This window comes from Cynocephalus volans, chromosome 1 (genome assembly GCF_027409185.1).
Source record: "Cynocephalus volans isolate mCynVol1 chromosome 1, mCynVol1.pri, whole genome shotgun sequence".
Lineage (NCBI taxonomy): Eukaryota > Metazoa > Chordata > Mammalia > Dermoptera > Cynocephalidae > Cynocephalus > Cynocephalus volans.
Window position 1 is genome coordinate 129,899,532 of NC_084460.1, and position 26,308 is coordinate 129,925,839.

At 33.7% G+C, this 26,308-nt stretch overlaps 1 long non-coding RNA gene across 1 annotated transcript in view; it reads left to right on the forward strand.

Moving 5' to 3' along the window:
- LOC134371875 (uncharacterized) overlaps positions 1–26,308 on the forward strand; it is a 336,001-nt gene that overhangs the window by 236,754 nt on the left and 72,939 nt on the right. Inside the window, exon 3 of the long non-coding RNA XR_010022882.1 lies at positions 2,007–2,052. This is a non-coding gene — a long non-coding RNA (uncharacterized LOC134371875). The remainder of the gene's footprint in view (positions 1–2,006; positions 2,053–26,308) is intronic.

Sequence of the window (26,308 nt, forward strand, 5' to 3'; positions counted from 1 at the left end):
GTCACAAATGCCTTGAACTATGTTTATTGTTTTTATATCTTTATGTGAGCTGAATGTACCTAACTTTTAGTACTTTAAAATTTTTCCCTCTGTAAGGTAAGATGTGTCCTAATTTATCTTTTAGAACATCGTAATGCCAAACACAGTACTTGTGCATATGTTTTATGTACTTGTACTACTTGTGTACATAGTAGATGCTCATTGAATGTTGCTGACTTAGTGAATAAATTAGTCTGTACTAGATTGAACAGATTTGCAGTCCTAAATTGTTCTTGCCATCATTTCACTCTGCATAATTAAAGAAGTATTACTAAGATGGTTAAAAATGTGTTATGGAGTTACTGGTGTAGATTCTAAAGCAATAGGATAAAAAAGACCTGGGCTGTACCCCCATGAGGTAGCAGTGAGAATGAATTTTTCACTGTAGGTTCACTTAGTGGATTTTACGTGTGACTGAATTTATTTGTTTTAGGAAAATTAGATTTATGATTTCCATATAGCACTTTTTAACCTTTATTTTTTACCCTTACCCTGCCAACTAGCTTCTTTTACTTTAGTTTGATAAACATTAAGAGTAATGTTTAAATAACTATATGAAAGTAAAAAGAAAAAATTAAAATCATCCATATTTTATGATCCAGATATAACCAATCTTAATATTTTTGTGTTTTCTGTTTTTTTCCTCATCCATGTAATTTCATAGTGTTCATTCAGTTGGTGTCTTGCATGTTAAAATAACATTATATATTATTATAATATTATAAATTTGAATTTTGTCATAAAATTTAAAATATTATTTTAAAGTACCTTGCGAATTGTTGCAAAATATTCCCTTATATAGATGTGCTATGCTTTATTTTTCTTTTGTTAGAAATTTAGGTTGCTTATAACTTTTCACTATCATAAAAATTATCTTTTTTACATAAATTTCTGTTGGTTTTCGGTTATGTAAGATAGATTATTAGAACTAAAATTTCTGAGTAAAAATTTTTTACTTCAAGTTCTTAATACATGTTACTCAGTAGCTTTTCAGAAACCTTTTAGCAATTCATACTCTCATCAGAAGTATATAAAGATGCTAGTTCATTGAGCCATCATTAAAATTGATTATTACCTTTACAGACTTTTAAGCAATTATTAATTAGTTCTACTGACTTTAATGTGTTGCTGTCATCAACTATACTCAGAAGAAGTATATAAATTAAACATATTAGTTTGCTTTCAGAAGAATTATGAAATATTTTTAAGGGTCACTGTAGTTTGGAGGCTGTGTGTTGCAATAAAGTTTCCACTTACATCCAAATATTTTTCAAGTCTAATTGTAAACTGCATACTTTTGTTAAAGCTGGGCTTATATAATCTTCTGTATGGAAACCTACTTCACTGGCAGTTTTGTTAAAGTGTGTTGAATTGAGGTATTATGCATTGTATCTGGTATGATGTTAGCATTTCTTGTAGTGATCAATCTCATTTTTATTTGCTGTTGTAACTTAGTGTTAATGAACATTCAAGTTTACTTTTATTTATTTATGCATTTTTTGTGGGCTGCTCTACAAAAGCACCTCTGTTTCTCACCAATATTCTATCCAAACTGAGTGCAGATGAATCTGAGTAGTTTCATTTTAGAAAGCAGCAGTCATATTTGTATTAGGAAGGCAATACTCTTGGAAGAATACCAAAAAAAAAAAAAAAAAAATCATTTTTAAGTGTTTGCCTCGTCCTCTGGTGAAAGAAAGCATTTGCGTTTCAGAGGCCGTGGTAAGTCATAGTTCCTGGCTGGTACTTGTTTTTGATAACACTGCTAAGGAACTTTGTGTGTATGTTCACACATATGAATTTAGAGTGATCTGGAATAACCTATAGGGAAAATATAAATATTAATAATGAACCTCTTTATGCACTGCAATTTTTCCTACTTTTTCTGTGGAAATTGTCTCAACATAAATACTGGTTCCAACTCAGTAAATTAATTTTTACTTATATGATATATTTGTTTTGCATTTCAGAGTACCTGACATATTGCAAGCCTGTTTGTGCCCAATAGCTGCACAGGTATGTATATAGATTACCTATAGCTATGTAAATCTGTGTTCTGACAAGTTACTACATTTTTGTGCATTAAAATTACTTACATATTTCATAATGGAAAATGTTAATTTTTGGATACTTGGAAATATTGACAACTTCCAAGGATAGTACATTTTATATGTACATTTCATTTCATTCTATTGTAAGAATCAAATAAATGTTTTTAAGATTTGATGAGGCAAAATAATTTTAATTAGAAAGCATTCATCTGGTGAACAGATTAGGAGTATTTTATGGCACTGTACTATTAAAGTGACTGGTAATGTGGGACCAGAGTATTGCAAAACCACTATGTTTTTGACGGTACTGTTTTATTTTTAAACTTTTTTTGTTGCTTTTGAGTTTATTTTCTGTGGTAGTTGCTTTAGGTAAGGAGTGATTTGCAGATGTACTGTCTGCTGTATTGTCTCAAGCACTAGATGAATGGAAAAAAATGTTTGCACCTGTTTAAAATCTCAACTGTGTGGTGTTGTGGTTCCTGGGCAACAGGCAGGAATTCTCAAAAGCTTGGTTGCACCTGCTCAATTGTTGCTTGCAGCTGTGTCATATGAGTGAGCACACAGAGAAGCTTGTTAGCAGTTTGCTTTGCTGTTACGTGTTTTGTGTACTCTGAGTTTGAAAGATTCTTACTTGATGTAGACCTTGAACTATCTAATGGGTTTATTATAAAACTCACTGGTTTGGGTCCCAAATATTTTCTCCACCTCCTTTGTTTTGCTTCTCAAATATTTTTTTTTAAGTAGCTGTTGACTGCCCTAGATACTGTGTATGCTAACTTCTCTGAAGGATACCTTGGAGAGTAGATCTCTCTAGATAACTGGGTTGATGATAATTTTTGTACTCATAGAGACATTTGTGTTTGGCTCAATTTCACCATCTTGGCAGCCCCACTATGTGAGGCTTGATATAGTTATTGATCTATTTAGCTGAACAGATTTGAAAGCATTTGGCTATTAGTGGACACATGGGGCATATTAAGAAAATTTAAGGGTATTGTAAGATAATTTCTTGATTTGTGCATGTGTCTCTGTTGCAGTTGAGGTGGAAGGGAGAGAGAAAAAGTGAAAATTAAGTTGTAATTCTAGAAGAAGGTCTAAAAATCCAGATGTAGATTTTAAGACTGGAATATTACCCTTTAATTTAATCAAATGCTAGATACCTGCTACTTTTTCTTAAGTTTTACTGGTATTGATATTAAGTTTATTTTAGTTAATAGCTTCATATATTTTCTGACAAATATTTGCATTTTTAATATAGGTGAGGTATTATACACTGTATCTTATACTAGTTAGATAAAATTCTATAATTATAATACAAAAAGCTGAAAATCAGTATAAAAGGTGTCTAATTAATTTATTCAATAGTCTCAAATTCCTTATATTGAAAACTTATTCAATGACTCGCCTTATTCTTCTTAACATATTAAAGTATTCTAAGGAGTTTCCATCAGTATTTAGTAACATAAATCTTATATTTTAGAGCTGGTGTGTCTTTTCCTTTTATTGGCCTTTTTGGAATTTATTTTTTCATTTTAAATAAGTCATCATATCAATTTAACTAACTTCATTGGGAATAGGAAACATAGGTACAAAGGTCAGCAGAGGAGTGCCCGCAGCCCCTTAATTCAATGCCTTGTACATAATAGTTGGTCAATAAATGTTGAGTAAATTCATACATAAATAAAACATTTCTGGAGTTGTATTAGAAATAGAGGTATAGTGTGCTAGAAACTTATTACTTACTGTATGTTTTGGATAAGTCTTTATGGACTTACTTTAGTTTTCATACTGCTGGTTACATAGAGATGAGAATACTGGCCTTAAAGTAGAAATTAATATATAGGAATTGATCGGCTCTGATTATTATGATCAGAAGTTGAAACAACACTATCTGCAATGTGCTTTGTACTTATATTTGCTGACTATGAGAAAGGCTTTATATTTCTCCATTGTACACCCATGGCTGAGGCACTGTGGTTAAGTTACTTGTCACTTGGGAAATATTTTGCAGCACAGGAATAAACAAATCTTCTGTGTTATATGATTTATGTCTTAGCTTTCCTGAACATTAGCTATGTTTCTCTCTCTCTCCCCCTATTTCTGTCTCCCTAAAAACACAAAAATAAAATTTGTATTGACTTTCTTTGGATTAAATAAGATCAGAACATATTAAATATTTGTAACTATTTTGTTAAGTAGAAATAATGGACTCTGTGTTTACTGTATACATATTTATAATTATTGTTTCTATTAATAACTAAATTATAACTGTAAATAAATAGAAGTAAAGCTAAGCAAAGTTAGAGTCAAAATAGAGCAGTTAAGACCTGCTTTGAATAGGCCCTTCTAAAGTTCCATTTTGTGTGGCATAAGGCAGTCACTAAGAATGGCACATATTGCACAAAGAGCCAATTTCTGGTGCATCAAAACATCTTGTTTAGGTTTCTCAAATTTTAGTACCACTAGTTGATGCCATTTATGGGTACTTTCAGGCTTAGAAGTATCTGTCCTCTGGGAATAATTTTTCTTTCACCTTTGTTTACACCAGTGGGTAAGAGGCCAATATCAAGGACATAATTTTTCCCCCTGAACCTTAGTGTGGTACATTAAACTATATTCCTCTGTTAGTCTCAATATTAGAAGTTAAGAGATGAGCCAAGAATATGTGTTAGCTAGGGAATTAATCATTAGACCAGGCAGGTATTAGCAGCTTCTTCAGTGGCCTGTACCAGGAATTATAGTATGGAATCTCAAGGAGGGAGAAATTGTCAAGCCTAGGATTTCTGGGCATAATTGCAGGTTTCCCTGTGAATTTCAGGGTTAAAGAAATAAAGGAAGAAAATACACATTTACTGAGAACATAGGATGCCTATTGTATTAGTCCATTTAGGTTGCTTATAACAAAATACCTGAAACTGTGTAGTTTGTAAAGAAACAATATTTATTGCTTACAGTTTTGGAGGCTGGGAAGTCCAAAGTTCAGGACACATATCTGGTGAGGGACTTTACTTGGTGATAACTGCAGTGACTCAGGGTATCACATGGCAAAATGGCAGAAGCAGAAAAAGAGCTAGCTCTTCACCCCTTTTAAAACCCTCAGAACCACACTCATGACCATCATTAAACCATCAATGAATTAATCCATTTACTTGACATGGTTTCCCTCCCTTCCTTGTTTCCTTTCTGTCTTTTATTTTACAAGGTAAATGAATGTCTGCTATTTACTAGACTCACTGTGCTAACTAGGTGAATAAAACAAAGTTTTTGTCCTCAAAGAGCATACAGGCTAGTGGTAGACAAAGATATATCAACAGAGTTCTTTTTGGCTTCAACATTTATTAGTATGAGGCCAGTCAAGTCACCTAATCTGTCTGTTCCTTTGTTTCCTCATTTGTAAAACTTGAAAAATAATAATATCTGTGTCATATTTTGTACTGTTGAGAGTTGGATAACACACTACATGTAAAATTTTTAGTCCAGTGGTTGGCACATAGCAAGTACTCAGTACATCTTAGCTATACTATTATTCTGTCATCACTGGTATCATCACCGTCAGCACTACTACAACTTAGATACTGAAGAGAGACGATCTAGCTGCCTGGAAGCAGGGATCTTCATTTTGACATTGTCACATAGATGGTTTCAAAGGTTCAATCCAATGTTACCTTTGCTTCCAGAACTTAAAAATAGATTGTAAAAATCATAAATCGGTGTATTGAATGTAAAAGACCTTCATTTGTTCTTTTTATTATTTTTCCCTATTTTTTTTATTGCGGTAAAATACGTATGACCTAAAATTTACCATCTTAACCATTTTTAGGTATATAGTTCAGTGGTATTAAATACATTCATAATGATTATATAACCATCACCATCATCCATCTCCATGACTCTTTCATCTTCTAAAACTGAAACACTATACCCATTAAAAATAACTCCCCATTTCCCCTTACCCCCAACCCCTGGCAACTGACATTCTGCTTTCTGTATCTATGATTTTGACTACTCTAAGTAATCATGTAAGTGGAAACATACAATATTTGTCTTTTTTATGTTTGGCTTATTTCACTTTGCATAATGTCCTCAAGGTTCATCCATGTTGTAGCACATGTCAGAATCACCTTCCTTTTTAAGACTGTTTAATATTCCACTGTGTGTATATACCACATTTTGCTTATTCATTCATTCATCAATGGACATAAGTTGCTTCCATATTTTAGTTATAATGAATATTTCTGCTATGAATGTGGGTGTACAAATATGTCTTTGAGAACCTGTTTTCAATTCTTTGGGGTGTAGATCAAGAACTGGAAATGCTGGATTTTATGTTAATTTCATTTTTTTAATGTATTCTTATAATGAGATTAATTTCATCTAAATTGATTGAAGCCTTTTTGTTTGTATTTGTGAATAGCATTGGTTTTTTCATTAGGAGAATAAGCAGAATCAGGTTTAGCAAGGAGACATCTACTATTTATGTGAGTTCAGATGCTTAAAAGGAGTGTGTGAATACCTTAAATAAGTCAACATCTTGGAAGCCAGTGATGCTTTTAGGATACCTGGATTCTAAATCTCTTGCTTAAGTTTGAATTTAGGAGCTTTAGATTCCAATCGACCTGCACTGGAATCCTAGGTCCACAATTTAGTAGCTGTGTGACCTGATAAAAGTTGCCTAAGCTTATTAAGCCTCAAGTTTTCTCATGTTGTAGTAACAATGTCTACCTTGGATGTGAGGATTAAAATAGATTAGGTACATAAAATACTTTATTTGATGTATAATATCCACTAGTATTCCCTACATATTAATTTTTTTCTCTGTTCTATTGTTGAAATATAAAATTTGTTGTGATGGGCAGTATAGGAATTTGGAGGAAGTGTGGGATTCAACCATTAAGAAAGTTAATTTTGTCAGTTATGGATCTGATGATAGCAGTTGAGGATATTAGTTCAGCATGGTTAGATCCGCAGTTTCTAACTACTCATGCTACAATACTGTAGAAGGCTGGGGCTGTTTAAAGAAAAACATAAGAAGGAGATTTAAAAAAATCACATTCTCTCTAATGTCTGTTGGTTCTGAAAGGGTGTCATGCAATGGAAGGCCTGTTGATACAACCCCAGACAACTATCACCCCTCTTTTGAAAGTCATATACCCTTAAGACTAATCTCTTGCCAACAGTACTCACTAGTGTATTCTCACATGCATCCTGGTGAACTAAAGGTGGTCCCGTTGGCAAGGTTGTCACAATTTAAGCAGCCCCAGGTTCAGTGAGCATAGTAGTCAACGGCTGTGTAAGGTTTTCTTGAGAAGAAAATTAACATGGTAAGATGTCCTGATTCCCTCCTGTGCAAACTCACTCTATAGTAGAAAAGTGGATTTGTGAATTTATATGTATGATTTTCCCTTAATTATCTTTAATAGAAACTAGATGATCTTAATTACAGTAAACCATTTTCCCTTGCCAAGCTGTTTATATTGCAGCAGCATCTTTCTGATCAGCAGTCAGAAATGGATCCCGTAAACATAAGGAGGAGAGCACTAGATAACGTGAGGGTACTTAACAAGTTCATGGAAAGATTTGTATTTACTTTTAATTCTATTTTTCCATGAACTTGTTGAAGTATATAGAACTGATCATTACTCACCATACGTAATATAGCTGACTTGCCTAATGTCAAATGTACAGTTTTTGCCATGATGAATCAAGGGAAACACTGATGATTAATGAAATTTTTATTTAGCTGAATACTAGTTTTCTAGGACTGCTATACCAAAAACTTGGTGGCTTAAACAGAAATTTGTTTTCTCACAATTTAGGAGTCTGAAATCAGTGTTTGTCAGCAGGGTTGGTTTGTTCTGAGGGCTGAGAGAAGGACCTATTTCAGGCTTTTATCCTTGACTTATAGATGGCCAGCTTCTTCCTATGTCTTTTCACATTGTCTTCCCTCTATGAGAGTCTGTCTCTGTGTCCAAATTTATCCCTTTTTATAAGGACACTAGTCATATTGGATTAGGGTCTACCCTAATGTTCTCATTTTAACTTGATTACCTCTGTAAGGACCCTATGTCCAGGTAAGATCATATTCTGAGGTACTGGAGATTAGGACTCCAACATTATTTTTTTTAAGGGTACACAATTCAACTCATAATTGTTGCGTTTAAATGGCCAATGTTTATCAAGTGACTTTCATATTACAAATGTTTTATATATATTATTAGTAATCCTTACAACAATCCTATTAGGTAGATGATATTTTCACCATTTTACAGGAGAGAAAACGAAATCCAGAGAGGACAAGCAGTTTGTCCAAGGTCACACATCTAGTAAATATTAAATGCTGGTATTTGAACCAGCATTCCATGGTGCTTTTTAAATGGATAAGTTTCATAACAACTCAGTCAAAAGCCCCCCCCAAAAAAAAAATACTATGAGCAATTTTTTTTTTTTTTTTTTTGTCATTAGGCCTTGTACCGTAGGACATTTTACCCATCAAAAATGATACGTTATGTATTTGCATACATGCCAAATCGTCTTCACTCCTGAAATTTTTACTGACATTTGTCTTTGAGGGGTTAGTCTTTTAGCTCTCCTGTACCTGATGAAGCTTTTGGACAGAATGGATTCTGAATATAGACTGCATGGGTTGGTTCTGGCCCCCATTTGTATAGATGGCCCTGAGGGCCAAGTCATGCCCAGAGTCTACTACTCAGCACGTGTGCTGTCTGCTCTCCTTTTCTCTTTCTGTCTTTCCTCTCCCTCATGCTTGTTTTTTCATTTTTACAAGGTAGCTTGTGATTTTTTTCTTTTATACAGTGCCTGCCATGAGTGATAAACATTGGAAGAAAACGGGTGTGAAGAACAAAAATAGGGAATATCTCTGCTTATGTGAAATCCAGCGCTCTTGTAGTTGTTTACTATAAACTGCCCACCACAACCTTATTGTTACTCCTTCACACTAAAGAGCAAGGGACATTGGGTACCTTATATAAGATTCTCACCTTATCAGTGAAAACTGTTTCTCACTTTGAAGTTTTAAAGGAGAACTTGCTCATGATCCAGTTTCACTAATAATTCTCTTAAGTAACCCTTATACTCATTTATTAGATTTTTTTTTCCCACCCATTGTCTGTCTAGCCTGGTTTAAAATTTTTATATATGTACTTTTAAAAAATTGATTAGCTGGAGAGCTGCCCATTCCTCTGTGCTGTAATATAAGGATTTAAAAACTGCACACTGAATTCTGTATAGTGTAATTAAAACTGACCCACATTTGGACCTGAGTACACCAGGACTTAGCCAAACTTGCCATGAGCTGAGTTCTGGTGGCAGATGGGAACTAATGAGGACACACTCCACTCCAGAATTTCCCAGCTGCTTGGCCCCTTTTTGTACAAACAAGGTTTGGAGCGAAGTCCGGATCCCAAGAGCATGTTCTGTAAATGTGCTGTACCCAATGATTTGGGAAATGTTCTCACAAAATCAGGCTGTTTCAAAGTATTCTTTTAAAAAGGCGAAAGATTTATACGATATGAAGAGAAACCAGAGTATCAAAGTATTCTTAATACCTCAGCTACTGTCAGATTTAAAACATGAAAATTTAAAGGGGCCTTTTGTGCTCTCTCCAACCAATTTTTAATTTTAAAGTGAATAAAAATTACATTTTTCTGCCTGTCTTTTCTCCTATACCTGGTGATGGAATGGACCCTTAGATTAAAACCTGGAGATTTACAGGTAGTTATTTCAGGGACAGTTGTACATCAAGACTGACTATGTCTCCTTGCAACCTATGGATCTCTTCAATTGGTTTGATGTCCTGGGACTATTCAGGCAGATGTAATTGAATCGGTTTGAAGCAGCTGTAGCTGGCATGTGGTTTCTCAGATTGCTAGCACCTGCTTGTTTTTTTGCAACTGACTAGAGTGAGAGAAGTGCCAAAACCAGCATTGGTCTTGGAGCAGATAAAACACTCCAGATCTTATATCCCATTCCCCTTCCAACCTAGCCACATCATCACTGGTGCCTGAATTAATAACACCTCTTTTTGTGATTAGGTCTGAGGTATACTTTTCCTTCTCATTCTTCTCTGTATTCAGATCCTGACAGTACTGACTGTGCTAGTCCAAAAAAATAAGGGAGTGTAATGGTGATCAGGTGGCTTTGGGGCTCTCTTATCATTAGACAACTGGGTAGCCTGTGGTTTGCAGAATCATTTAAATGAATGCACCAAATTTATTTGCTGTTCCAGCACAGTCTTATTGGCACAGAGAACAAGCAGTTAATGTATAACAAACTGTGAGCTGTTATGGAATATGATAAATATACTTCCTTAGCAGGGGTGAATGTAAAATGGAACTATTTCTGTAATGTAAGCGCTATACTAATCAACATGGATTTCTTCAACACTTACTATGTGCAAGTAGATGCAGTCTTCTAAAAAAGGGATGAAATTCTAAGATATAATAAATATGTAAAATGTATTTTGAAATATAAAATATTTTATAATAATAGACTTGGAATTTTTACAAGAAAGGTTTAAGGCATTTAAAAAATGCTTGTTTACTTTATCTTCACTTTGTTTCATTTTATTATTTGGCATGCATATATTTAACCCTTAAGTGTTATCAATATCCTAATGCTTAATTTAAGTCTGGAGATGATAAAGACAAAGTATTTGCTTACATTTTATATTTTATGTTACGAAGTTTCTCTAATATGGATTTAATATTGATAATATTTTGAGAGAAGCTAAGAGATAAATGGAGTTTATGAATAATAGTAGTAAAAGTGAATTCTGAAAAGGTTATTTTATTATCATCAGCAGATCCCTATATTGCAAGGCATGGCTAGATACTATGGACATAAAGAAGTATCTGTAGTCCTTGACTACAAGAATCTTATGGTATACTTGAAGAGACATGATATAGATTTTTTTTTTAAATGAAATAAAGCACTCTCAGTGTCAAGTGCATGCTCTAGACCTGGATTTGTTGTCAAATAAATGCTATGTAAGTAAAAAACAAAACAAAACAGGCACTTTCATTTTCAAATGAATGCTCTAGACCAGATGCCCACCTTCTCTTCTTACTGCTTATGAAAGACATCATTAATCCATTATGGTTCTCTCTGCTACTAAACCAGAGCTTGACCTCATATTCCTCCTGAAGAAAACACTTTAGACAACCATTACCAATTGATGGAAGTTTCATGTAACATGAAACCCATTTGCTGTTGCTGAAAAAAATCATTAAGTGCTAAAGATATTTAGGGGAGGCAGAGATCTCTATGAGCTGCTAGGAAGAGGCTGGACTTGAACCGGTCCTTGAAAAAAACATGAAACATAGGACTTAAATAACTAGAAAGGAGAAAGTAAAGCATTGTCAAGCTGGGGAGAAATGTGAACAAGTGAATTAAGATTAGAATTGTATGGCGTAGTCAAGAATAATGAATAAACCTCAATTGTACCTCAATTGTAAATAAATAAGTGCTTATGTAATTATTAGTTTAATATTCTTCTCCTCTACTACACTGTAAACGCCACGAATTACTGTATTTTTATTCAAAAAAACTACTTATGGAGACCTTCACTGACTCCTATCTGAATTAGGTCTCCCATTTGTTTCTGTAGGTTTTATTATTTTCCTTCATATACACAATTCGCCTGACAGTTTTGGGAGGACCTTTTCACTGCTGAGATTCTATATGATGAATTGAGGAAAATTGAAAGATGATTTTGTCCTCTATAAATTTATATAACAATTTTTTAAAAGCTGATTTTTATTTTTGAAAATACTGTTGCACTCTCAACACTGGCTTGGAGAAATTTATTTATTTATTTATTTTTAGTTTATCAATATACAATGTAGTTGATTTTCGTGTCCCTTTACCAATTCCTCCTTTTCCCCCCTCACCCCCATTAACATCATATCTGTTCACTTAACAAGTTCAAGGAATTGTTGTGATTGTTGTCTCCCCCCGTCCCCTGTTTGTTTGTATATTTATTTATTTATTTTTATTAGCTCTCACATGTAAATGAGCACATGCAGTATTTCTCTTTCTGTGCCTGGCTTGTTTCACTTAATACGATTTTCTCTAAGTCCGTCTATGTTGCTGCGAATGGTAGTATTTCATTCTTTTTTACAGCAGAGTAGTATTCCATTGTGTTGATATTTTCCTTACCCACTCATCTGTTGATGGGCATTTAGTCTGGTTCTAAATCTTGGTTATTATAAATAGTGCTGCAGTAAACATGGGCGTATGGATATCCCTTCAATGTAATGATTTCCATTCCTTTGGGTATATACCCAATAGTGGGATAGCTGGGTCATATGGTAGATCTATCTGTAATTGTTTGAGGAACCTCCATACCATTTTCCATAAAGGCTGCATCATTTTGCAGTCCCACCAAACAGTGTAGGAGAGTTCCCTTTTCTTTGTATCTTCGCCAGCATTTACTATTCTGTCTTTTGGATATTAGCCAGCTAACTGGAGTGAGATGATATCTCAGAGTGGTTTTGATTTGCATTTCCCAAATGCTGGGTGATGTTGAGCATTTTATCATGTTTCTATTGGCCATTTGTGTATCTTCCTTTGAGAAATGCCTATTCAGCTCCTTTGCCCATTTTTTCATTGGGTTACTTGTTTTTTGCTGTTAAGCTGTTTGAGTTCCTTGTAGGTTCTGGATATTAATCCTTTGTCGGATGTATATTTTGCAAATATTTTCTCCCACTTTGCTGGTTGTCTTTTTGCTCTGTTAATTGTTTCTTTTGCTGTGCAGAAGCTTTTTAGTTTGATATAATCCCGTTTGTTTATTTTTGCTTTGGTTGCCTGTGCCTTTGGGGTTGTATTCATAAACTCTGTGCCCAATCCTACTTCCTGAAGTGTTTCCCCTATGTTTTCTTTTAGGAGTTTTATTGTTTCAGGTCTTATATTTAATTCTTTAATCCATTTTGAGTTGATTTCGGTATATGGCAAGAGGTACAGGTCTAGTTTTATTCTTCTGCATATGGATGTCCTATTTTCCCAGCACCTTTTAACTAAAATATTTAACAAATTTTACTACATACACTTGGTTTCAGGAAATAGAGAGTATATTAAAGTGGGGTTTAAAATTAGAAGATCTAGATTTAAGTTTCTCTGCTGTCATTTATTGACTATGAGATATTGGGCAGCCTGTCACGTGCTTTTAGGATCAATTTCCTCATCTGTAAATTAGAGATGACAATATACAAAAGCACTTTGAAATTAAAATTAGCTCCTCTTCTTCCTCTTTTCCTTTGTCATCATCATCATTATAATTCCACTTTAAAACCACGTATTTAAATATGGTCTATTGCATTTGTCCACTACTTTTATTATTTGCTCTTGCTATTGCAGATTTACTCTGCACTATGATTAGAGCCTTATACTTATCTAAAGGGAAGCAAGAACTCAAGAAACATTCCATAACGTAGTCATTGCTAATATTCACTAAATTGTTTGCTCCTCAATAACAATTCTCTCTCATTTGTAATATAATTGCTTAATATTAATAATTAATTTATTTAAAGTAACTTTTATATGAATTTAAAACATTGCCTTTTTTGTGATTGATTGATTTACTTGTTCATTAAATGTAAATTGTTCTAGCTATTGATATAACTGTATTTACTTTCCACTTTATTGTATATGAATGTCCTAATTATGAAAATCTACTACTTACTGAACTTAAAAAACATTAGGAGACAAATGTCATGAAAAAGTTCGAATATAAATAAATTCATCTCAGAATTGTAAGAACCGTTTGTTACAACCTCTAGAATATTTGGTAATTTGATCAGAATATTGGCTAGCTAAAATTTATTAGCTGCAGGTAAAAAGTATTTACTGTTAGTCAATGATTAGTACACACCTCTTAGGTTAAAAAACAAAAAGAGAAAAACCAACAGTTGATATTTGCAATTTCCTAGAAAGTTGATTCCTTCATTCTTTTCTGCTTTGAACATGTAATATTTTATAATGAATATCTACATGTATCATTCCTACAATTTTGAGGGTCTTTAAAGTAATTTATGAATATAATTTCTAATTTTCTAAATATATGGATTCCTATATATTTAGGGTTAAAAAATGTATGAATAGTTATTTTCCCTCAAAATATATATTTTTAAACTATTTGAATTTTTCCCACTATTTACCATTCTTATTTTTTGTTAAGTACATCAAAACAGGATTATACTATAGATCATGACTTTTAAAAGATAAAAAATTTTCGGTAAGTTAGGGTGTTCTGAATTTTGAAATTTTAGTAAGGATGGCTACATAATAATATGTCCAGAAAATAAATAAGCTGGAAATTAGCCAGAAATGTTGCTTTTATAATGCCTTAAATTTATGTAGCAAGTAGGATAGCTAAATTCAGCATTACTTAAGAAATGGTTAATTTGTATATCATGAGATAGTTCAGACATAGTCTTCAATCATGCTGGTCTTATGCCTGAAGCAAAGCAATGTATACATACTAGAGTCTTTGCCAGTGTCAGGATAGTATATACTCTAGACCCCCAAAATTGATTTGTCCCCTATAAATTTGTCATTTGATATTGTATTTAAATTTCTGTAGATCAGAAATAGGTATATTTACTTTCTGAATCCAGTTCTTCAGCAAAATAAATAATTTTTCATTTGATGACTGATTTGATTTATATTTAACTAAGTAATTTCAAGTATACCTTTGCTATTGATCATATACCATCATAAAATATTAGTTATTCACATCAATATACCACATGGGATTTTTAAAAATATAAATCTATCAGTTTTTTTTTTAAGAAAAATAATCATTACCAGTTTCTGGCTTTCTTGAAAGGATGAGATTAGAAGAGATTATATCACTTTTGGAGGGCATCTCTATTGGATTTAAGAGGGAACAACTCCAAGTAGAGGGCAGTACATTCCTTTTTAAATTGAATTACTACTATTAGCAACATCACTACAACCTCTCAGTAAGATTTCTCATTAATCTCTCTTTGTCCTTATGTGCTCCTAAGAATTGGAGACTTTGAGGTCACGATTTACACACAAAAATGCTGTGACCTCTTTCTCTTTTCCAGTCTTGGAGAGTGCAGGCAGAGTATACTAGTTACCAAGGAGTGCTATAATAAATTGCCATAAATGGGTGGCTTACAACAACAGAAATTTATTCTCTGAAATGCTAGTTACCAAGTATACTAGTTACCAAGGAGTGCTGTAATAAATTGTCATAAATGAGTGGCTTACAACAACAGAAATTTGTTCTCTGGTTCTGGTGGACAGAAATTTAAAATCGTGGTACAGCAGGACCGCAATCCCTCTGAAGGCTCTATGTGAGAATTTTTCCTTGCCTCTTCCAACTTCTGGTGGTCTCAGGTCTTCCTTGGCTTTTGGCATCATCATTTCAAACTCTGCCTGCATCTTTTCATGACCTTTCCCTCTATGTGTCTCTCTGTGTTCTCTCCTCCTCTTAAAAGGATACCAGACATTGGATTTAGGGCCTGTCTTAAATCCAGGATGATTTCATCTCATGATCCTTAATTAATTGCTTCTGCAATGACCTTATATCCCAATAATGTTACATTCTGACGTCCCAGGTGGACATGAAATCTGGGGGACACTAGTAAACATTGAACCTACTATGGGGATTAACTTTATTTTTTTGTAGTAAATATCTATGGAATGCTTATTTTCACACTATCATATTAATCCTTTCTCCCTTGGTAGCTGACAAAGTTTATTCTGTTCCTCTTTTATAGAATACTTGTTGCCTTAACACCTGCTCTTTTTATGAATTTAATTGAATTATTATGAGTTATTCTCTTTCATACCCTTTTAAACTACTGAAACTTTTTTTCATTATAAATGGCAAACGAGGCATAGAATAGGTTACCAACAGGTTTATAGTCACTCCACAGATGCCATGCAGAATTAAAAACTGACCTTAGCCTCACCCAACTTTTCTGAATCCATGTGTGTTGAGATGCTAAATATACTTTTATTATCCATGATCCTTTCAGATAACTTTACTTATGACCTAAATCATGAGTTACGGAAAATGTTTTTCATAATGATCTACAGATACCATAAGCCAAGTATGCAACTGAAATTTAGTGTCAGAGGGGGACAAAAACATTGTGTTAGATGATTGTATGTTGAGACCATGAGGTAATCTAATCTCTATTTTTAGCATCAGCCAAGTCTTTATTAGAGAACTATAAACATGCTACATGCACAAATACCCATCCGTTGATTGATAACTGGAAGCATGAGTATTCAGGACCGGATTGAAAGACCAAGACTCAGCTCAGAGAGGTTAATATCTAACTTTTTGTAGCCAGTTGATGGCCGAGACAGTATTTAAATGCAACTCTGCCCAACTCAAACACATATTCTTTCTACTTCTCACAAATTAATTCTCAAGCTGTAGGAACTGTTTTTCTTTTCCTATAAGTAAGGAGTAAACAACTGTTGGGTTGGGGGTGGGAAGAGGGAGTGGAGAGTAAAGTTAGAACCATTCCAAACAAATTAGAATATAATTAGAAGCACTTGTTGATCCTTTCTACGCCATGATTGTGGAATGTTACAGGAGTGTTTTCTTTATGACTACTCAACAATTTGAATTTTTAAAATAGATAATTAGTAGAGTGATTATATGAATTTTTACAGGTCTTATCTACTGAACACTTCTTTAAGTTGCAGCTCTCTTGGTGCACTTCTGTTCCAGATAAAATGTAGTTGTGTGCTCATAGGAGAGAAAAGTTTACAAATAAGCATTAGACTTCCCTGCCCCCCAAAATGATGAAACATAAATGGAGATTAAATAATCTCTGAAATCGTAATATAGTTAAATGTGAAAATGTGATTTCGATAATACAGAATTATGATTTGCACCCAAAATACATTAATTGAATTAACCTATTATAGTTTATCTTATTCCTGTTGCTATAAGAACCAAAGAGAAGAAAGCATTCTTTTTGCTAGATTGCAGATCTCTCTCTGGTATGTATCACTCTTCCACTATGGGTGAGCTTTTATAATTCAGACTTGGTCCCAAGTGCTAGAGATAAAGCTCTGAACAAGAATACCAAATTCTGTACCTGTGTAAGTAACATGGTGATGGGGGTGGTAAGAGCATGTGTGTACGTGTGTATGTGTAGATACTAAACAAATTAACAAGTACATAAATAACATATGTTTAAGAAGTGGTAGGTGCTATTCATGAAGTAAAATAGAAAAATAACAGGATAGAAAACTGGGGGTTGGGGGTGTGGGGTCATGGATAGCCTTTCTGAGAAAATAATGCTTGAACTGAAGTAGGCAGTCAAGAGAAGATCTGGAAGTACAAGAAATGTGATCTCTAGATTCTCATAGATTGCTCAGGGTTGTGCATACGAAGTGTTTGTGCATTAGAGTATCTGTGGCAAGGGAGGCATGTCCTTTCTGTTGTCTGTTAATATATAATTGGAGGTCTGCTTTAGGGGCAACCAGTTGATTCTCTTCTTTATCCTGAGAGTAAACACAACAATATTAAGCATTTGGGAATGGATTAAAGATGCTTAATCATGTCTCTGTACAATTTTACAGACTTGTTATTAGTGAAAGCGGAAGTAAGTTTGGCCACAGAGAGAGGGATTGGATTCATTGCTACTCTTAGCTCTCCCTAGCAATTCCATTGCCTACTCTGATACCAAGGATTGGTAGAAGAGCCACAGGGATTTCTGAGCCATCGTTTTTCCCTTTGATAAATTATTTCTTCCAGGAGTAGTATCATTCCCTTTCCTCTTGTTTTGTATATCAAGACTGAAAATGAAAATGGAAGGCCAAAGTGAATATTCTTAGATTTATTTATGTATTTCTTTTAGTATTAATCTCATAGTAGCATGAGATTTAAAATAGAACTTCTTAGGAATATGTCATTATCTTTCTGTGTGAGTTGAACACACGATATCTATTCTTCTAATCTATACTTTCATCCTGTAACAGAAATTTCTCCAAATACCTTATTCAAAGTTAAATTGCTTATCCATACCTAGAAAAGGATTGTGGTGATAAATTATTGAAATTGATGATATTTGACTAAATTTCCTGAGTTTAATGTGTCTAATCAACAATGCTCTCATCACATTATTTTCCCATTGTTGATGCTATCCCAGATGACAGTATTACCATGATCCAGGCTGATAATGTATGAAAAAATACACAAGGAAGTAGAAAGTCTACTATGATCATTTGAAAAACAGAGCCAAATAACAGTTTTAGAAGTAGTTAAGTTTTTAAATAAGAGGCTTTTTTTTCCATACGAGAAACTAAAAATCTCTTAATATCATTTCTAGTAGGCTTTACCCACATCATAATTTATAATCCACATGAGAAACTAAAAGTCTCTCAATATCATTTCTAGTAGGCTTTACCCACATTGTAATTTATAAACCAAACTGTGTGATTAATAACACACCATTCTTATTAGTTATATCATCAAATCTTACCAAGAAAATTCTCATGACTCTGGTTCTTATCACAGTAGTGGAAACCAGAAATGGAGGAAAGGACTACTCGCTTTCTCAGAAATACCACAGTGCACAATTTCCACTATGTAACTTAGATGACCATGTAAATTGACATCCAAATCACGACTGACAGATTTTGCTTTGCAAAAAATCCATCCAAGTGACAGGAATATTTAATCACAATGGAGGAAGGCCATTATCATAATGAAGCCTCAAATACCACAAATTAAAAATAAGATGTGGAGTACTTCCTATAACTTGTGAGCATGCACTATCATATTATAGAATAGCACAAACATTTTAAGAATGCTTGTGGCAATATATACCTGAATTATATACTAATTTTGACATTTTGTTTTACTCATTTGTGTATATGAGACCATATATCAAATATGGATTTAAGAAATCCACTTTGGCCATGACTGTAAGCTGGCAGTGAAGTGTATAAGAAAATGCATTTCTGATCAGTCTTGTTTAACATGGTTTTACACCTTGGCAGAACTAAACTGCTGAGACCCAGAAGCACAACTTATGCAGGAGTACAGTATTTAAGGTATTATTTAGTTTATTCAGTATGCCAACATTTTCAGCATACATATTGTTTGTTTTAGTTATAAAGACATGGCTACCTTCTGCATACAAAATACCAAATTAGAGATTTGTTAATTGTAGTAGCTATAGATGCTCAAAATTAATATTTAAGTCTAAAACATATTTTTTCACCATTCTTTATTGGATTATTAACACATGAAAGTATGTAGTGTTAGAACTATGAGGTAATTTATAGATTATCTTTTTGGCTAATTCAGTTATTTCATAAACGAAGAAATGGTAACCCAGTGAAGTGGAATTATTTACTGCAGGTCTGAACAAGTACTGTAAAAATGAGGAATTGAACAATGCAGTACACTTTACTTCCATACAGTATGCCTTTCACCATTAACCAGTACATTGAATAATTTTTTTTTGCTATTTTTATTTTCAAAATGCATTCACATGGTAAAAATATTTTTGAATGGTAAATAAAGACCTGAAATGGTAAGTGTGTCTTTGCTTACTTATAGTACTGTTCACCAGAGAAAAACTTTGAAGTGTGTTCATGAAGAGTCACACTGTTTAAGTACTTTTGTTTTTCATTGTTTAAATACTATATATTAGAGATTTTATATATCTTTATATGTCTTAGAGGTTTCATAGCATTCATATTATACTATATCCTCTCCTCTTTTAATAGCTGCCTAATAATTTCACTTTGTGGGTGTAACGAAATGTTTTAACCACTGACTAACTTATGGATATTTGGTTATTTCCAATTTCTGTGCTGTTCAAAAAAAATTTCTATTAACAGTTTTCTAAGTGTATCTTTGTATTTATTTTAATATACACTAAGTACAATTTCCTAGATATTTTTGTACAATTGAAATTTTGATAGCTGTCAAAATGTAGCTTTCAAAAACATTGTTCTAAAGGGTACTTCAAAAAGTTCATGGAAAGATTTGTATTATCTTTAAATTCTGTTCTCCCACAATTGTTTTTAATGGTTATGAATACTGATGAGATACAAAACTGATGGTCACCCCTTGTGCCCAAGATGTGAAAGCCAGATTCATACTGGCAGCATGCCTATTACCACAAATTGCATTTGTACCCTGTGTCCCCCACCCAATTATCCCCAACCTCCGTCCTTCTCTCCCCTTCCCCCCAACTCCACTTTGTAGCCCAAGGTATATCTCTCTCTCTGCAAGTCCAACGCACAACTGTAGTCTTTCTTTCCTTCCTTCTTTCTCTCTTAGCTCCAACATATGAGTGAGTACATGTGGTATTTATCCCTCTGTATTTTGCTTATTTCACTTAACATAAGTTTCTCCAGGCTCATCCATGTTGTTGCAAATGGGAGAATTTCATTCTTTTTTACAGCAGAGTAGTATTCCATAGTGTATATATACCACAGTTTTCTTATCCAATCATCCATTGATGGATATTTAGGTTGGTTCTATGTCTTGGCTATTGTAAACAGAGCTGCGATGAATGTGGGAGTGCAGGTATCCCTTCGACATGATTATTTCCATTCCTCTGGGTGTATACCAAGAAGTTCCCCCAAATGTTTTGAAGTACCCTCATATATTTCTAAAAATAGTTTAACTGGCCATTTACATTTCTTTTTCTGTGATATTAAATACTTTTATGTTTTTTCTCTTGAGTTTTTTTTAATCTCTTATTAATTTATATACTATCTTTGTATATTATGAAAAGTAATAATTTTTCTATAATGTGTTAAAAATATTTCTCAGTTTTTGATTTGCTTTTTGACTTATGCTATAGTCTTGTTATGTAGTTGCATTTATCAATTATTTTCTTTATGGCTTAGAAAAACTCTTTTATCAAAAAATTATTCATATTTTCTTCCAGCACATTTACTATTTAGTCTCCTTTAATATTCACATCTTTGATTCAATTAAGATTTATTTTTGTATACTATATATTTTAAAAAATTTACTGATACTTATTTTTGAGAATAAAAATAAACAGTTTTATTTTATCACCTGAAATAGAATCACCTTTTTTGTCCCATGAACTCCTTAGGAAGGCAAGATCAGCACTAACGTAAGGAAAAGAAAAAAAAAAAGGTATTAGGCTAAAAACTGAAATGTCAAAATTAACATTTTTAAAAATTTCTTAGTCACTGATATCTACAGTTTGTGACATAGGAAAATCCCAAGGAACTTTCTTACTTATAAGAATAAATTATTATATTTTGATAACCTAAGCAATGATTAAATCAGTGAAAGCATCATAGAATAAATCAAACCTGGAGTGAAAAACTTTTAATGGCAAATCTAGTACATATGGTAATGTTAATTTTACTTACTTAAGAGAAGCACTTACTTATCAGTAAGTCCCTATAACTGTAAAGATGAAATGAAAATGTGAGAGTTGTAATTTAAGCAAGATGCAATGGCCCAGTGATAAATAGATTTATTTGTACCTTGAAAAGTTCACTTCAAGTAGTCATCTTTATTAAAAACCAATTGCTTCATATGGTTTATGTAAGCTTAGAAAGCAACTTAGAGACTCTTTCTGAGGGTTCTGATAGGTGACATCTTTGTAAGGTTTGAAAATAAGTGAAGGATCCATTCAATTAGAAAAGTTGAATATTTAGCAATAAGATAACATTATCCAGTTTAACATCTATTACGTTTATGCTTCAATTGACAAGGAGAGAAGTAAGGATAGGTGAAGTGTGAAATCTAAATTGGGGAGAGGGATCAGGAAATGTCAGTTAACTTTTTTCTTCATTTTATTTTTAGTATAATATTCATTTTTCTATTCTATAAGTAAATATGCCATCAATGTAAAACTATTTGGAAAACACAAAAAGGTATAAAGACAACAATAAAATCACCCTTGCTATTACTGCTACCATTTAGTGAATAAGTTATTATTTTGATGTGTGTATGTACATGTACATGCAAAAACATAGGATTATGCTCCATGCTTGATTGTGGCTTCTGGTTTTTCAGTTAGTAAATATTATGAACATTTGTTTCTGGTAGTAAATAATTTTTCCATGTCATGATTTTTTATTGATTATATAGTATTCCATACAATGGATGTGTTATAATTAACCTAGTCAATCTCTTATTCTTGGACATACAAGTTGCTTCCAATTTTTCTCTGTCAAAAAATATAGGAAGATATGTGAATGGCCAACAGACACATGAGGAAATGCTCAACATCACTCAGCATTCAGGAAATGCAAATCAAAACCACCCTGAGATACCATCTCACTCCAGTTAGGATGACTAATATCCAAAAGACAGGTGCTGGTGAGGATGCAGTGAAAAAGGAACCTTCCTACACTGGTAGTGGGACTGCAAAATGGTGCTGCCTTTATGGAAAATGGTATGGAGTTTCTTCAAACAATTACAGATAGATCTACCATATGACCCAGCTATTCCACTGCTGGGTATATACCCAGAGGGATGGAAATCATCATGTCGAAGGGATATCTGTACTCCCATGTTTATTGCAGCACTATTTGCGATAGCCAAGTGTTGGAACCAGCCTAAATGCCCATCATCGGATGAGTGGATAAGGAAAATTTGGTATATCTACACAAGGAATACTACTCTGCTATTAAAAAAGATGAAATATTACCATTCGCAGCAACACGGATGGACATAGAGAAAATTATATTAAGTGAGATAAGCCAGGCACAGAAAGAGAAATACCACATGTTCTCACCTATACGTGGGAGCTAATAAAAACAAACAAACACAAACAAACTTGGGGGGAAAAAAGAAGACACAACAATCACAATTCCTTGAACTTGTTAAGACAAGTGAACAGATAGGATGTTGGTGGAGCGGGAGGGGAAAGAGGGAGGGAGGAAAAGGAGGAATTGGTAAAGGGATGTGAAAATCAGCTATATTGTATATTGACAAATTAAATTTTAAAAAGATTAAAAAAACATAAAGTCTTTTGCCCAGCCCCCTCCCAAAATACCCATGATGAATATCACTATGAAAACATTTTTATAAACATCCCTCATTATGTCCTTAGGATAAATTATTTTTTGTGTAATAGTTGAGTCAAAGATATATACATTTCTGAGGATTTTTATGCATTTAGCTATACCATTTACACATTGCTCTGTCTGTATCAGCAGTCTCTGAAAATATCTGTTTGCTAATATCCTCATCAGTTCTTGGCATAAAACTTTATGTGGCTCAAAGAAAAGCACTCAGTGGTCTGTGAAGAATGAGTGCAAAGAGGTGGGAAGAGGTCAAGCAGAGGTAAGTGATGTTTTTGTCTAAGAGATGTTGTGGGTTGCTGCAGGCTATGGAGAGCAGCTTTCTTCAAAACGAACTTGTACTTTCAAAGGCAGCTCAGACTCTGTGTACTAACTTGGCACAGTTGAAATATCCCTGTTTACTTTAAGGCAGTGGCCTGACCCTTCAAGCACACCCCATGTATTCAGTGATTGAGACCACTTACTCATACTAATGATTGCACACAGAAAATACATAAAAGATTTGTATTCATCGCTCAGTATATTTTGCTCCTCAAGTATCATGAAACATTCAGGGTATATTAGCTGCCAAATGCACACCTGGAGTATGTTACTTAGCTTTAGAAACTGCTAATTTAAAAAAATCAAATATTTAATTTTGAGGAAAAAGATCAGTTTTGGATTTTGAGTGTATATATCATCTTTCATTTTGGCCCAATTAACCCAGCAGGTGTTTGTAAATTAGGTCACTACTTTGTCACCGTGGTAACATGCGTTGGGGAGGCGGATCTTACCCACCTCCAGCACAGGTGATGTGGCTGAGCAGAATTTAATATGTTAGAGTGTAGAAAATAGGTCTGATGCTGAGTACAAACAGATAATATTCTATGACATGAAAACAAGTCCTGCCTCAAATCTATATTAACAGGAGAGATTTTAATGAGCCTTAGAAACAGAAATTTCAGAAACTAAGTTTCACTAAGTAAAACTTAGTCTCTGAAAGGACAGACAGTACAGCACTTGTGAGGTTATGGTTTCATTTCCTCATGGAGCAAAAGTCAGGTTCTGTGGAATTTGGATGCTTATAGAGCTAAGCCATAGTTTTCAAAGGGTCATTGACTTCCTAGCTACTTATTCTAGTGACTACAATCTAGTCACAACTTAGGAGTTTTAAACGTACAGTGTGCAATCATTTCTTTTAACTGCTATTTTTATCATTATTCATAATTGCTTGTGGGTTAAGAAGTTGGCAGAGTTGGTCTACGCCAGCATTACAGTCTCTAACTCAGGCTTCTTCTCACCAGGTGGAAAATCAGACATGCTTCAAGATCGCTAGTAGAGTCTGTGCAATCTGTTTGGCTGTTAAAGGTTCCAAATCATGTGGGCATTCTGCAGCCCCACAGAGTCATAAAATTTCTTCACTTATCACTGACAAGTTCACACCTCTTTCGGTCATTAAAATTTTAAATATGCATTATCAGATGCAAAAAACAGGCCAAATTAATAATATTAAATATATTTCCAAGGAAATACATCTCCCACGACCACTTTGAGCACCCAGTCATGGATGATATTTCCACTGAGCCTGTGGTGCCAGTTCATGTGTGGCTTTATGATTTTCAGTTTTCCCTTATGTCCCGCCTTGCATCTGTATAGCTTGTTATAATTTTGAAGTATTTTTGTACATCATATTTCTTTTTTATGATGTTTTATATGTGGAATTTCAGAAACTTCAATCCCCCTAGTGTTTATTTTCACTTGGTTGCAACCACAGCTTTATTACTTATTGTGTTTTTAATAGTTAATATTTACAAAACACTGAACAAACTCTTCATGATTGTTTTCTGTAATCTACTCCATGCGTCGAGGTCAAGAGCTATAGACAGAAAAATCATAGTGACTCACCCTGTGTCATAGAGTATGTGAATTCACTTTCAAAGGAGAATCAAAGGTCCCTGGTTTTCAGTTTTCAGTCCTGTTTTTTTGTTGATGATGTTGTTGTTGTTTTGTTTTGTTTCAATTCCCCAAGAATCATGCAGATTGGGAGATTTACAAAGGGATAGCATTGCTAAGTGGACAAACGGTTGACTCAAGTACTCTTTTACCTCTAACTTCCCTTTTACAATATACTCCCTACCTATGTTCAGTCTTTTTTCCCATTGACTCCCCAGTGGACATTAAAAACCATTTGATTTTGAAGAGCTGGTTCATACTGTAAAGACCTGAAGTCTCAATAAAATTTATTAACCTATTAAGGGCAAGGGTGTGCATTGTTCACTGGAGAACAGTATGCTGTGTTCTATCTACCTTGTCTGTACAGGAACATGGTGGGTGGCAGCACAAATTAGCACCAGAACAGAGCTTTATCACAGTGGAATTCAGGTTGTTTTAGGAATAAGACGGGAAACAAAAATAGGTGAAGAGATTGAACTATCAAATCTAATAAAGGAAATTGTAGTAGATTCAGGAAAATTGGACCCCTCAATTGTAGTAACCAAGCTGGGGGTGGGGGGGAAATGGACAGTTAAACAAAGTACTGCCATATCTTTCTTTCATTGCTTGATGAAATAATTTTTGCCCCTTTTAAGTGGTACGTTAAAAAAGAGAGAGCCTGGTATATCTGAAACAAAGAGCTTACACAGTCACTGAGCTGGTTGGTTTTTATACCTTTCTTTACAGGGTATTGTCCTTCAGTACAATACAGAGCCATTTCTTTGTTCTCACAAGCTAGCAGTTAAATTGTATGTAAATGTATGCAAATTAGATGCTGTCTAATAAAGAGAGTCATTAGATGGAAGAAATATTTAGTTTAGAAAAAAAGCAGGTGTATTGTGTAAAGGAAAATGTAAGGCTACAAAAAAGCCCAAACTTTTGTGGACAGTCACAGAAAAAAATTATTAAAATAGATTTTTAAAAGACTTACGTCTTCCTGACCTTTCCTTTGTACTTATATATATGTGTGTGTTTTAAAAATATTTACATATAAAACTAGGGGATTGGCTTCTTTCCCAGAATTACTGGAAGTACCTTCCCCAGGAACATTTGGACTTGAATAATCTCCACAGCAGCATTTTCCTTCATGAATTAAATGATTTGCAAAATGGATGATTGGCCTAGGAATACTGACAGCTTATTTGGGTTCCTTTTCGTGGGATTGGTAGAGGCCTAGTGGCTTGATTGTGGGTACCCTG